The sequence below is a fragment of the Oryctolagus cuniculus genome, chromosome 7 (assembly GCF_964237555.1).
Source record: "Oryctolagus cuniculus chromosome 7, mOryCun1.1, whole genome shotgun sequence".
Taxonomy (NCBI): domain Eukaryota; kingdom Metazoa; phylum Chordata; class Mammalia; order Lagomorpha; family Leporidae; genus Oryctolagus; species Oryctolagus cuniculus.
Window position 1 is genome coordinate 39,868,604 of NC_091438.1, and position 15,637 is coordinate 39,884,240.

Genomic DNA, 15,637 nt, shown 5'->3' on the forward strand with positions numbered 1-15,637 from the left:
CTGACAAAGAGCGTATTGTCTCCTGAGGAGACCCAATGTGTAGATGTCTCCTGGGAACACAGTTGTGTTAAGATTTAAAACCAAAATATACCACTGCGTTATTTTATAAATAATTTTCTTACCTGTTCCTTTCCAACAAATGCTAACATGGAAAAATCCTACAAAATCTGGTCCTTGCCTTTCTCTGATTTTTTGTAACCTCAGGACCACACTTTCCTTTCTTGTGTATGTCCAATACAGGAGCTCATGGTTACCCCAAACCTTCGCACTGACTGATCCTTATGGATTGGAACAGCCCTCCTCTGCAGGGTGATGAGCCATTCTTCTTTTTGTTCAGATGCCATCTCCTTGCAGAGGATTTCCCATTCATCTACAATCACTTATCATTTCTTCTACTTTCTTAGAATTTGTCTTTCTTTTACTTATTGTCTGTATTCCTTCTCCATGTAACTGTAAACTCAATGAGAAAAGAGACCCTGTCAATTTTGATCAAAGTTGTGTGGCCAGAAACTTAAAGGATATTGCACATAACAGTGCCTGGCACACAATGAGTGCTTATTAAATGTCAGTGGAGGCAGGCGCCATGGCTCACTTGGCTAATCCTCCACCTGTGGCGCCAGCACCCAAGGTTCTAGTCCCGGTTGGAGCTCTGGGTAGTAGTCCCGGTTGCTCCTCTTCCAGTTCAGCTCTCTGCTGTGGCCCAGGAGGGCAGCGGAGGATGGCCCAAGTGCTCGGGTCCCTGCACTCGCATGGTAGACCGGAAGGATGCACCCGGCTCCTGGCTTCGGATTGGTGCAGCGCCAGCCGTAGTGGCCAATAGGGGAGTGAACCAACAGAAGGAAGACCTTTCTCTCTGCCTCTCTGTCTATAATTCTCTCTCTGTCTCTCTCACTGTCTAACTCTGCCTCTGTCAAAAAATTAAAAAAAAAAAGTCAGTGGAATGGATCCATGAAAGAGCACACTCTTGCTCATCACATTATTTAACTTCACATTTTGACTTTATGATCAAGAACTTTTTTACAAAATATTTATTTTGTTCATTTGAAAGATAGAGTTACAGAGAGAGGTAGAGACAGAGAGGTAGAGGTCTTCCATCTGCTGGTTCACTCCCCAAATGGCCACAACGACCAGGGGCTGGGCCAGGTCGAAGCCAGGAGCCAGTAGCTTCTTCTGGGTCTCCTACATGGGTACAGGGACCCAAGCATTTGGGCCATCTTCCTCTGCTTTCCCAGGCACATTAGCAGGGAGCTGAATCAGCCGTGGAGCAGTCAAGACTTGAACCAGCCACCATATGGGATGCCAGAGCTGCAGGCCAGGGTTTTAACCTACTGTTCCACAGCACCAGCCCCAATCAAGAACTTTTGTCTTAGCCATTTCAGGCTTTTCTCTCTGGTTCGTGAAAGAAGACATCTTTCTTCTTTCCACTAGCCTCTACACATGTCCCTCTGGAGGCCTTAAGACTGTTACTATATTGCTCCACAACCTCTGCACATTACATGAAATGTCCTAATTCTAAACCTTCTGCCAGTTCTTTTATCATTTCAGTATCTTTTATCTGCTCCTGTTCTCGTAGATAGTTAAGTTCAGAACTGGTCCCGGAAGGTGAGTAGTGCCATGGCTGATGGCTATGTGTTGAACATGAGATGCTGTTCTAGATCCTTTTGTATGTTTCTTGCTATTGTTTATTTTTAAGCAGTCTTCTTAGGCCAACTCATGATTAGCTGTGGTCTATTCCAACCCTCACATAATTTTAAACCTTAAAATTCCAGAGCTTGCCACCATCCTAGTAGCGTTCCCTCACCAGGTGACACTTGTTCAAGTTTGCCATCAGAGCTCTAGTCCTGGGACTTGCTTGTGAACTGGTGTGCCCATGTGCCTTTTTTTTTTTTTTAAATAGGGACTTATTTATTTGAAAGGCAGAATTACAGAGAGGCAAAGAGAGAGGTCTTCTATCTGCTGGTTCACTCCCCAAATGGCCCCAACAGCCGGAGCTTGTCCGATCCAAAGCCAGGAGCCAGGAGCTTCTTCCAGGTCTACAACACAGGTGCAGGGACCCAAGCACTTGGGCCAACCTCCTGCTTTCCCTGGTCATAGCAGAGAGATGGATTGGCCACTGGGACTTGAACCAGTGCCCATATGGGATGCTAGTACTGTAGGCAAAGGTTTTACCCTCTACGCCACAGCACTGACCCCCCCCCCCCATATGCCTTTACCTATTAGGCTGATGATTGTTGCAGAGTGCATTCTTGCATTGAAACCATGGGTAGTTCTTGTGTAGTTTATGAGGCCCAAGAATAACTATCTTGCTCTAAGAAGTTAACCAAGTTCTTGTTGAATACAAGGAGCTATGAGAGATTACTGACTCATTGGAGACACAGTACAGAGAGTGAGGAAATATGGATTTTGAGGCTGGCCTCACATAGGCTTAAGTGCCAACTGTGTCACTAACTTTATTTGAGGTCAGTCTTTTTTTTCATTTGCTACAGATTAGATATCATCATTTTCTATATTTGTAGGTTTGTTTTGAAGATTATTAAATGGGAGATTCCATATAACACTTCTAGTATAGAACTCATCATTACAAGGGTACTTCAATAATTAAAAGATAAGTTTATTGGGGGCAAAAATATTTTGAGATCCATGCACAGATCCATGCCTCATGCATTATCTTTTTCTGTTCCCTTCACCTTGGAGCAGAAATGTGAGGCATTATTCTCTGGATGTTTCTAGAATCTTGCCCTGTGCTCATTATTTAAATATAGAATACAGCTTGGATCTAGATTTTTCATTTCCAGTAAGTTATTCACGTGTATCCAGGTCTCTTAGCCTGCTCTCTGCTACCCTCATGTGGCCACCCCGACCCCGCGTCATTCCTGATCCTCTGCTCCCTCGGTGTGGTTGCTTTGCTGTAATGCAGCCTCATCCCTGCTACTTGGTATCTGATACTCTATGAGGATACATCTTGTCAGAGCTACTGCACAAAACACATCCTGTCTGCTGGAAGTGTGGACCCAGTAAGGTCTGCCTATTGCCTTGTTCAACACCCAGTTCTCTGCCCTGTAAATGCTGAAAGAACAGGATATTGCTAAGGACAGCACACCTGTTCATTCTTCATCAAAGAGCAACAGGAGATATGGGATAGACCTAGGTTACTGCTTCAGAGAGAACTTATATAGACCTAGGAGGTGTCTGTTTTCTCTGTCTCCTAACTGCATGGCATTTCTATCACAATAATAAAGGATTATGGGGCTGTCATTGCAGCATAGTGGGTTAAGCCACTGCCTGAAATTCTGATATCCCATCCCATATGGGTGCCAGTTGGAGCCTTGGCTGCCCCACTTCTGATCCAGCTCCCTGCTGATGTGCCTGGGAAAGCAGTGGAAGATGGCCCAAATCCTTGGGCCCCTGCACCCACTTAGAAGATGCAGATGAAGCTCTCAACTCCTAGCTTTGGCCTGGCCCAGCCTTGGCCCTTGCGGCCATTTGGGGAATAAACCAGTGGATGAAAGATCTCTGTCATTGCCTCCCCCCCCCCCCCTTTGTAACTCTACCTTTCAACTGAATAAAACAAATCTTAAAAAAAATGAAGGGTTATTTAGGATACAGTAAGTATACTAGTTTTTTTTTTTTTGCAAACTTTGTTGATGAAATTAAAGGGAAATAAATTTGGAGAGACGTTTTTAAACAACTTTTGAAGAGTAGAATTTGAAAACTAGGCATTGAAGAGCTTTATCTTTAATCTTTTCAGTTGAAAAAAAATTGTAGTAGGCTTTTATATGATCAAATTGCCATTTTCAGATTAATCTCCAGATTCAGTATGATACAGATGCTAACCCTTAATTTGTAAATTCAGTGCAATACTGTGCTAAATCCCAAATAAGATATTTTTATGGAACTTGACCAGTGAATTCTAACATTGCCTTAGATGATATAGTTCATCATGATTTTAAACTGTAAACATATAGGATTAGGGGGAGGAGAGTTTTCCAGCAATCCTAAACCACTTAAAATTATAGCAGTTAGATCCTGATGGAGTTCCAGGGCTTCCGGCTTTGGCCTGGCCCAGCCTTGGATATTGCACTGTTGCAGGCATTTGGGAAATGAACCAGTGGGTGGAAGATTTCTCTCCCTCTTTTTTTTTTTTTTCTCTTTCAAACCCCATGGCTCCTCTTTTCAAAAAGATGAAAAAAAAACTAAGCATATTTTTAAAAACACTGAAATGTTTACATAAGAATATATGAATAAATCCCTGGAATAGAAGAGAGAATATAGTTACAAACCACCAAGAATTTGGTGGATGAAGACTACTACCTTCATCATATACTACACTTCCAATGAGTAACTAAGGATTGAACTGTGTAGTCACATTAGAGAAGTTGTTTACACATTTGTCCATTGGAATGGAGTAGGACAACCCAAGCCCTTTGTTATAACATATGTAATTATATATTTCAGGTGGACTCATGCTAAATTTCATAGACAAAAACAACACTAAAAACATTTTTAGCAGTAAAAATGTACATTTAATCTTGGAGTGCAAAAGGCCTTTTCAAGAAAGACACAAACCCCAGAATCCAAAGAGGAAAAGGCTGACAAGATTTATTGCATGAATTTTTTAATTGATATCATTGTAGACACCAGAGACAATTTTTTTTTGGAAGAGGAAGATAGTTTATTATCAGATAGTAAGCTCAACTTGCTGTTTGTGTCATGATGAATACAGCATTGCAACTCAGATTGAAATCTTATTAAGCCTGAAGAAAGTGAGAATGTAGTTAGCATAAATCCATGGGTAAAAGACCCATGGAATTTGGGAATCACCAACTCTGTTAATTGATTGTTGTGTCTCATTTTAAATTAGTAGTCCATCTGTTACTATAAAATCATTGAGTTATACGATACTTTATGCCTTTCTTTTTTTAGCATACAAATATTAATTTATTATTTCATTATTTAGTATCTTGAAAATTATAGACAGCATTTCAAGTTACAAATATTTCATAATTGACCATTAACTGAAATTATGCATATGTCATGGACAAGCTAGAGTATTTATCTATATGTATTCAACATTTGATTAGCTAAGATGAAGTGAAAATACATTCTGTCTGTGTGCGTAATTCGATGCATATCCTTTAGAAAGACCACAGTTCATCAGTAGTGGCAGTTACATCAAAGAAGGCTCTGTAGTTGTTAAAAACAAGGGCTTCGAATTCAGATATTATTTTATCACTCACTAGCTGTGTGACTTTGTTCATTAGCTCTTTTTTTTTTTAACCTAGAAACCTTTTATTTAAGGTACACAAACAATGCATTTCATGTATACAAATTTAGGAACATAATGATTCTTCCCACCCTACCCTCCTCCATGGTAATTGCATGTGACTTTATTCTTTAGGATTGTATGCTGTGAAGATTACATAAATTGATCTATTTATAGTGTCTTGAGGGGCAGACATTTGAAGGGTGAACCAGCAGATGTGAGCTCTTTATCTTGCTCTCTTTTTAAAAAAGATTTATTTATTTATTTATTTGAAAGTCAGAGTTAACAATGAGAGAGGCAGACACACACACACACACACACACACACAGAGAGAGATCTTCCATCCACTTGTTCACTCCCTATATAGCTATAATGATCAGGTCTGGGCCAGATCAAAGTCAAGAGCCAGGAGCTTTATCAAGGTCTCCCCTGTGGGCGCAGGGGCTCAAAAACTTGAGCTATCTTCCACTGCCTTCCCAGAAACATTAGCAGGGAGCTGGATTGGAAGTGGAGTAACCAGGACTCTAACCAATGCCCTTGTGGGATGCCAGCACTGCAGACAATGGCTTGATCTATTGTGCCACAGTGCCGATCCCAGCTCTTTCCCTCTTAATTAAACTAAAAATTTTTAAAGCATTTTGAATAGTGTCTGGCGCTCAGTAGGCACTTGATGAGAGTTCCTTTTTTCAGATAAATGTTTATTTGGGAAATAATTTCTAGAGTGGAAGTGGGATTTAAGAAGTAATGGTAACTATAATTATATAATTAATATTTTATAATGATTATGTACTCACATATTGAGTGATTAAAAGAGTTAAAAGTTTCATCTAAGAAGATAAACTAAATGATATTATAGAAATCCAGGAACAAAGTAAATAGTCTTGAGACAGGGCATGGCCCTGGGAATGGAAAGGAAGTGCTGTTTGGTGCTGGGTATGGGAAGCAAGAGAGGGAGAAGGCATGGGTAGCTCTCAGTTTTGGTGATTTGAAGGACTTGGAAAATGCCGAACCATGGAAAGAAGTAGTGGAGTCAGGAGAAGCTTTTTCTGGGGTGTAGTATTTTGGGATGGAGGAAGATTAGTCTTACTTAGTCCTGGCTGTTGTGACAGAATACCATAGAGGGATGGAAGGGATGGCTTAAACACAGATATTTCCTTCCCATAGTTCTGAAGGGTTGAAGTCTAAGATCTGGATGTGGGTTGATTTGGTTCCCGCTGTGGACTCTGTTTTTCAGATGGTCACCTTCTTGTGTGTCTTCACATGGTAGAAAAAGCGATCATTTCTCTTTATGTCTCTTCTTATAAGGACACTAATCCCGTTTATGAACACTCTTCTTTCATGACCTAATTACCTCCCAAAGGGCCCACTGTTCAAACACCATCACTCTGGGGATCCGTGCTTCAACATGTAAAAAAAAGGGAGATACAAACATTCAATCTATCCTAATTAATTCTGTTTAAATTATGTTGAGTTTAAGCTGATTAGAACCTATCTAATAGAAAGTTAAATGTTCTACCAGTTAGATGTAGAACAGCAGAAGCCTAAAGTTCTTTTTTTTCATTTTAAGAGTTCCTATTTAATATTTCCATGATAAAATTAATAATTATGGTATTGTACAGCAATCTGTGTGGTTGGAGGACAAATATCTGTTCTAGTGATTCTGTTTAATTTTTTTCTTTATTTTTCCCAATAACATATATTGAGCAACTACCATGTGCCAGGCACAGCTTAAACTATCAAGGGTAGAAAGAACTTAAGCTGCTCACCGTATGGTAGGAGACAGACGTGCACAAATTGATTGCAGTACAGTGTGCTTAGTGCTCCAATAGCCATATGCACAGGGTGCCATAATGGTGTGAAGATGGGTGTGATCCAATCTGCTTAGGGGTTGTGGTGGATGTCAGGAAAGATATTATAGAAAATGAGCTGATTGAGCTGAATCTTCAAGGAGGAGGAGCAGTCTTCCAAGCAGATGTGAGGGTGGGTAGAAGAGAAGGGCATTCCAGAAAGACATAGCATGGCAAGGTGTGTTACTGTGGGATAGAAGTCTTTCCTACCATTTAGGAGACTTTAAGTACTTTGGCACCGCACAGTATAATGCAAGGGTGAGGATAGGGATAATAGTCAAGCAAGTTGAAAACATGAACATGAATCACATCATAGATGGATTTTAGGCTTTTCTGTAGTCCCAGAGAAATGAGAAACATTGAGCAGTTTTGCCTTTGTGAAAAATCACAATTGCTCTTTTGGTGGTATAGCAGAAAGCTGGAGGGAAACAGAGAGTATTGCAGGTGAGGGGTTATTAAAACAATAAAATAGTCCTGGTTGTAGAGGTATCTGATATTATGGTATCTGAAAAATAAGCCAGAAGTAGTGGGAAGGGGAAAGGAGAGACAGATTTGAGAGTTATTGAAGAGGCAGAATGAATAGACCCTTGTGGATGATTAAATTTGGATAAGGATGGGTGCAGGAGTGTGTCAAGCGAGGTTTCTGGTTTAGCCACTGGATGGCCAGTTTTGTTTCCCTGGAACTACTTTTATCAAATCAAACTCTCCTTTGACTTACTATCATGTAGCCACTTGTTGTAGTAGCCCAAATCTCCATTATAGCTTAGGTTGACTACTGCAAAAGCTTCCTCTTTGTGCCCTCTTGAAATTAACCACTGCATAGCAGCCGGAGGGATATATCTAAAATGCAAATCAAGCCATAGTTCTTCCTTACTTAAAGCCCTTCACTACCTCTGCATCTCCCTCAGGATTAAAGTAGAAGGTCTTTAACATGACATATGAGGTTCTCCATAATCTGATCTTGCTGTCACATACTTTGTCAGTTCTTGCCTAGGTCTTTGGACTTCAGCAACATCTCATTTCTTGTAGTTTCTCACATCAAGAAGATGGGTTTTGGCTATATTTCTAACTCACACTGTCTGTCCTCTCTTTTGAGAGTACCTGAGAACGCGTGCGCGTGTGCGCACACACATACGACTCTTCATCTCAACCCCTTACTCTAACAGCTGTTCTTACTTAAAACTCTTCTTAGGTATGTAATTCTAGAAAACATTTTTAGAATTCTTAGACTGAATTAGCTAACGAGCTTGCTCAATCCTTTTTTTTTTTTTCTTTTGTAACATACTGGACATATCTGTGCGATTGGATCACTGTTTAATGATTCAAATCATTTATTTATTTTTTTTCTGACTGACTTTACTGAGTACATATATGGTGTTATCATCATCATATTTACAGTATTTGTCACGTTTCTTGATATATAATGTTTTTATGAGTTTGTAGAATAAATTAATAAATAAGTAGGTAGATGGTACCATAAACTAAATTTGTGAATTTTGTTTTTTTTTTATTTTTTATTTTATTTATTTATTTTTTTACACAGGCAGAGTTAGACAGTGAGAGAGAGAGAGACAGAGAGAAAGGTCTTCCTTTTTCTGTTGGTTCACCCCACCATGTGGCCGCGTTTCAGCCGGCACACTGAGCTGATCTGAAGCCTGGAGCCAGGTGCCTCCTCCTGGTCTCCCATGGGGTGCAGGGCCCAAGGACCTGGGCCATCCTCCACTGCACTCCCGGGCCACAGCAGAGAGCTGGACTGGAAGAGGAGCAACCAGGACAGAATCCGGTGTCCCACCTGGGACTAGAACCTGGGGTGCCGGCGCCGCAGGGGGAGGATTAGCCTGGTGAGCTGCGGCGCTGGCTAAATTTGTGAATTTTGAAGAGCAAAAGATATATGGGGAGATATATGTTCAGATTTATATATCTTGCAATTGAGATGCCTGTGAGTCATAGAAGAATGATAATTTAGAGCACTTGAGTGTACCAATCTGAGATGCTTGGCTTTAAGATAAGGGTATAGTAATTTTTTTAAATAATTAATTTATTTGAAAAGCAGAGTTACAGAGAGAGTAGGAGAGAGATATTCCATCTGCTGGTTCACTCCCCAAATGGCCATAACAGTTAGGGCTGAAGCCAGGAGCTTCTTCTGGGTCTCTCAATGCAGGGCCCTAGCACTTGGGCGGTCCTCCACTGTTCTCCCAGTTGCCTAAGTGGGGAGCTATTTCAGCAATGGAGCAGCTGGGACATAAACTATTCTGTTACCTACATGAAATGCTGGCATCACAGGTGGCTTAACCAATTATACCACAATGCTATCTTCTGGAGGTTTTTAGGTCTCTATGTGTGCAATGGGAGCCATTTAAGAGCCTCTGAGGAGAAAATATAAAAGAAGAGAGTCAAGGCAGTGTTTACTTTAGGGAAGTGTTTCTTACCACAACCCATAGAAGAACTTATTTGTTTTATTGTGATCCAGAACAAATTTGCCCATACACATGTATGCACAGGCAATTGAAATAAGACTTTCAAGCAATAATGCATGGTCTTATTAGAGAGTAAAACCCTCTGATATTTTCTTTCCTATCCTATTATGTCCTTTGTTATCCTATCCATAATCCCTTTCCTCTTCTAGTTAATATTATAAAAATACTGCTAATATTTTGACTTATAAGCTGGTAAATACTTCTCTTTGGAAAGCTGAGAATTAGAAGAAAGAGGAGAGGCTGATGAAGGAGCCTGAAAATCAGGGTCTGAGAAATAGGAAGCCAATAAGAGAGTAACTTGTGTCAAAGAAGCCAGAGGAATGAATATTTTTAAGAATGAAGATGTGATCAGTACTGTGAAATGCAGCAGAGAAGTAAATGAGACTATTGAATTTGACATTTAGGAAACCATTATGATTTTGTTGAAGACATATTAGCAGAAGCTAGATTGAAGTCAATCGAGGAAGGTGGGTGGTGGAGTTGGGGTGGGGACAAAGAGCCTATGGTGCCCACTCTCTAAAGCCAGTCTTCTGGCATTGTTCCCCTATGGAATCTTCCTTTCTTTGTCTCATTTGTTCCTTTAAAGACCTTAAAAGGTAGGCTTTGTCAATTGTGTGGGTTCTAAAAACAAAATGAGTAATGTGAACCCTAGATTCATTCAGGTGCAGAAGGTCCCCATCATCACACAATAAATTGCAGAGCTGGGATTCAAACCCTGGTCATTCCAATTTTAAACTCTATAGTTTTCCAATTGGAACATAATTGTTAGCATATTTTTGTACTATTGGTTAAGTAATTTGATTTCTATGGGCTTGGGCTTACTAATCCATGTAATTACAGATGGATACAGTTGACAGAAATTATAGACCACAGAAAGATAGAAAATAATGAGCAAACATTCACTCATTTAGCATTATCAGTTTAATCTTCAAACTGTTTTTTCTCTTTTTTTGACAGGCATAGTTAGACAGTGAGAGAGAGAGAGAGAGAGAGAGAGAGAGAAAGAAAGGTCTTCCTTTTTCCGTTGGTTCACCCCCCAAGTGGCTGCTACGGCCATTGCGCTGCGCCGATCCGAAGCCTGGAGCCAGGTGCCTCCTCCTGGTCTCCCATGTAGGTGCAGGGTCCAAGGACTTGGGCCATCCTCCACTGCACTCCCCGGCCACAGCAGAGAGCTGGACTGGAAGAGGAGCAGCCAGGACAGAACCGTGCCCCAACTGAAACTAGAACCCGGGGTGCCGGCGCTGCAATAAAACTAACAAGAACATATGACAAAAATTCAACTAATGCATAAGGTGACAAGAGACTGATTTATTTTGAAATCTTTTTCTACTTTGAGTGTTTTGTGATTCTGGGAAAAGGTCAGTCTAGCTTCAGGTTTCTAGTTTATCAGTTAAGAGTGAATGCGAAGCATGTCACCCTCCTCCTCCTTGCCCTTCTCCACACTCTGTATGGAGACTGTACTGGGAATTTCACAGATTCTACACACTCTGGTGAAGTAAAAAGAGCACTTCTCTCCAACAGCTGGGACCAAGGTCCAGCTTTGTAAACAACTCACTGGCTGAACTCAGTCTGCATGTCAGTTTGCTGTGTTTTAACAGAAAGTGACTGAAGAAGAGACCAGAGAGTCTGACCTCTGTATTACCTGCTAAGCCCCACAGCTTTTACCCTGCACTGCAGCCCTTGTCAAACCCCCCTGTCCTATCCTTAGAGCACAACCTACAGTTTCAAAGATGGGGAAAATATTTTGGGGAAATGTCTCAGAATCTTGCTTTCTGAAACAAATCATAATGGAAACAGCCTGCGCTGGTCAGCAAGCGCCTCTGGAAGCTGTGTGGCACGGACAGAAGTCAAGACACCTCAGAGTAGCTTGCCTCTGCCCCACCACTTAATGAGCTAGGTGACTTTGGGCAAGACCCTTCACATCTTTGTTCTTTTGTAAAAAGAGGATAATGATAATCACTCTTTTCACAGTCTAGGATAGTTCTGATGATAAAATGAGATAAGGAATTCAAAATACTTTTGTCATCATTATTGCTAATGTTAGTACTGTTTCTTAGAGGCATGGACAAGTTGCATGAAGAAGGGCCTTGGAAATTCAGCTTCCACCTTCTAAAAGGGTAGAACATGAGCCTGAAGGAGAGTAATTGGCTTCTTCAAAGGAAAATTTTTCCTTGGACTCTGTTCTTGGTGTGGAAATTAAGTGTTCTTTAGGAATAGAGTTCAGAAGGGTCACTGTTGCTTGTTGCATAAGGATGAACTGTGGATAGACCTGGCTCTAGTTTGTCAAACATTAGGTTTCTGTGTAAGGCAAGCTTAGTCTCCAGGATTGAAACTTCCTTGATCATACTGTTTTGTTTAATTACACTGGTGCACTGTAAAGGATAAACAGTTTCTTCTCTTGCTATTGTAGAATCTGCTTTGTTTCTACATTCACGTCAAGACTTCTTCCAGGACACATGGGAAGTGGGATTGATGTGGGCCAAAGACAGAAAAAGCCAAGAGTGCTCATAATATTAGACAAAATCAATGTTCTGGAATCCCTTGACCTATAATCCTAGAATAATTAACCTTTTAATGAACCATCTTCTGATTCTTTGACCTCTGGCCTATAGTATCTGGCCCTTTAAGGACTAGGGCACCATTGTGACCAAGAAGATTAAAGAGCCTGGTTGCCAGTCCATCCCCATGGTAACTCAATGCCATGGGGATTAACAGTGCCTTATTCAGGGCCTCTTGGTTTTAAAGCTAGTGACACAGTGCCAGGTAAATAAGTAAAACAGATACAAGTGTGTCATGAAGTAAATATGAGGAAGAAGGAAGGAACCAGCCAGGAACTCTGGACAAGCCTCAGGAGTCTGCCACCTGATGGACTGGGTAGAAGGAGACACAGAAGGACAGATATGGAAGATGGAAGATTTAAGAAGGAGAGGGGACAAGGCTAAATGGATGTTGGACGAATAAAGAGGTCTGGAGAATTAAATACTAGAGTAAGTAAATAAGAGGATTGAATGGTGATGTGCTGATATAACTAAGACTTTAGATCCAAGAAACAAAGTATAATGACAGAGCAGTTTTGAGGTCTGGGAATCTAAGAGCCTTACAGATGAGGCTAAAGAGGGAAGAGAAGAGAGCTGTGGGCTGAATTTAGGGGAGATTAGGAACACTGAGTTTCCACAATAGTGCTTGGAGCAGATGGATCCCAGGGCAAGATAAAAGATGAAGACATGGTCAGAAAAATGAATACCACAGATAGCAACTGAATGGTTAGTGTTAGGAAATGTCAACTGCAGCATGTAGGAAGAAGCAAGATGGACATCAATGAGGAGAGGTATGGACAGAGGGGAAAAGGACATTTTAAAGGAAGACTTACAAAGGGTTATAGATTCTGAGGAAGAAAGAGAAATTGATGTGGGTGGTAAGAAGAGAACATACGAAGACAAGACTGGAGAGCTAGAATTGACCACACAAGGTGGTGGTGGCTGGAGATCTTAGAATCAGAAGTATAGAGAAACATGATCATTCTCTAAAGAGAATTGAACTGGATAATTAGCTAGGAATTGGAGAGCTGGGTGAAGCAAAAAGAACGTTTTCCCCTGTTTTCCTAGACAGATATGGTGAGACACAACATCCCACTGCTCTTTGATCTGTTAAACACTGTTAGTGCATTCATCTTGATCAAAGAGAAACTTCTATCCTTGGAGCCACACTCTCTAAAATTCTCTGGACCATTTCCCAGAGAGGACTGCCAAAGGTAGGAGAAAGGTGACCCAGAACGGAAGATTGTATCTAGATTTTTCACTATTCTTCAGAGTCCCTTAGGAAGTTGACTTCTAGGTAGACTTCATTGACTACACTTGGAGGTCCAGCCCACTGACAAGATAGATTGATTATGGGTCTACCTTGGAAGGGTTGAGACACCTAGGTGACTTGATTAGACTATCTAGAACTAGGGTGATTTCTGCAATTGGGATGGGATAATTAAAGGAAAATTTTCTCTATTTGTCTTCCTATTGCTTGATTCTCAGGGTCAATTATTATCTGGATTATCTCACTTCTTTCCTCCTAGAGGACAGGAAAGGGGATTGGGAGGGAACAAACAATCTGCAATCAGGCTGATGATAAAGAAAGAAGGAAAACAGGAGGCTCCAGAAACACAATTGCTTCATTATGGTTATGAAGAAAAATGCATGAGAGGAATAGACAAATGAAGCAGGGGAAAGACCTCATGAGGATGAAATGTCTTAAAAAGAACTGAAAGGCCCTTATATGGTGGGTATGCTCAGTCCACCCCTCTCTAAGGAGTGCTGTGAACAGAAGATCCATGAGTTCTGTGGAACGTAAACTTTGCACTGTAAACTACCTTTTCCATCCCTTCTGGGAGGCACCCACTGGGGGAGTTAGGTGGTCAGACTCTTAGGGGATGAGTCAGTAAGTGGGAGCCTATAGTAGGCAAGGACATGAGAAGGTGGTAAAAGGGAACAGCTTCTAGATGGCGTGCCCACAGTAGCTTTGAATTTTAATAAGGTTTGTGAAATTGTAAAGATTGGGAGATGAAAGTGTAACCTTGGGACTGTGCTATCTAAACGACTATTTCACTGTCTCATCCATCTAATACCCTTTAGAGTTTAAACCATGGGCTAGTGGGTAGGGAAGCTGTGAGTAAAACCACTGTAAGATGTGAGATTTACTTGTGTTTGTTTCTGGACCTAAAGGAAAATTTTTTGGCATTTATCATATGTATCCCAGCAACATTTTATGAATGAAATAATGTATGAGCATCACCAGTTTGTCTCTAGGGTCACAGAGTGGTGTTCAATTAGAGGTGTGAGTAATGCTTGAGTCACAGATCTTTGGAGAATCAAATCAGTACACATGTTTCTGGAGGTGAAGAGAAATATGCTGGTCGTCTTAAGAGTTTACATAAATACAAATTACATATAGTTAGCTTAAAAGAAGAAAAAAGATGTAATGTCTTCAATCATTTTAAGTGGCTTAACCTCATCTGTCTTGCCCCTTTAAAACTATAGTTTTTGTTGATGTTTCTTTTTTTATTTTTAAAGTGAATGCCTACTTTAGAGGCATTAGTCACAGTATTTGGAGACTTTGATTTATGGATAATAAAACAAAACAAGAGATATCAGAAATACATCTCTTATTTGAAAAAAGCCAAAGTCCAGACTATAATTTTGTTGATATAGAGTATAAGTGGTCCTGGTAGGACTCTTATTGGTAAGAGTTGTTTTTTGCTGGAGTAGAAAGATTTCTGTGGGATGGAGAGGGAAAGTTGAAGGAAGTAAGTAACCTAGGAAATAAAGTTGAGACTTATAACTGTTGGAATATTAGAAGGAGAGAAGGACAGGGGTCACTCTGTGCCATGAAGTCTAAGCTAATCTTTGTCAGTCGCATATGTTAGTGCCCCAGTTGATAATGAGGACAAGGACGATCAGAGAAGTCTGATTTTCTCAGTCTCAAAGCATGTAAGCTGAATAGCTTGCTAATGAAGCTGGACCTTTCTGCTTTCTAGAGTTAGGGTGTTTGTGTGGCGTGAGACTCTCCCATAGGTCGGTCAGAGTTATTCGTACATTGGTATTTTTATACAGGATCTTGAGGGTGGGGCCGTGGTATTTATTGTTCATTGGTGTGTCCCCAGCAGCAAGTGACACCACTGAAGCGGTGAGGGAAGCTCCTGGAGGGATTTGGAGAGCCGAAGCCTGTGCAGAGCAAGTGCTGTCTCATGGGACAGTGAAAACTGGGAGCCTGTCACATTCCTTTTTTATTTGTTTTTTAAAGATTTATTTTACTTATTTGAAAGGCAGAGAGAGAGAGAGACAGAGACAGAGACAGAGACAGAGAGAAATATTTTCCATCCTCTGGTTCACTCCCCAGTTGGCTACAAGGTCCAGGCTGGGCCAGGCTGAAGCTAGGAGCCAGGAGATTCATCTGTATGTCCCATGCGGGTGTAGGGGCCTAAAGACTTGGGCCATCCTCCAATGCTTTGGGAGGTGCATTTGCAGGGAGCTGGATAGGAAGTGGAGCAGCCAGGACTTCAA

The 15,637-nt window shown here is 40.9% G+C and overlaps 1 long non-coding RNA gene across 4 annotated transcripts in view; it reads left to right on the forward strand.

Annotated features, from left to right (window-relative positions):
- Positions 1 to 11,979: 11,979 nt before the first annotated feature.
- The window catches only part of LOC138850391 (uncharacterized), a 39,975-nt gene continuing 36,317 nt past the window's right edge, over positions 11,980 to 15,637 (forward strand). For 2 of the 4 annotated variants that reach the window (XR_011390105.1, XR_011390106.1), the window contains exon 1: positions 12,242 to 12,574. This is a non-coding gene — a long non-coding RNA (uncharacterized lncRNA). Of the gene's footprint in view, positions 12,575 to 15,637 lie in introns of all 4 variants that reach the window. The other 2 variants (XR_011390104.1, XR_011390103.1) reach the window with 2 other exon arrangements.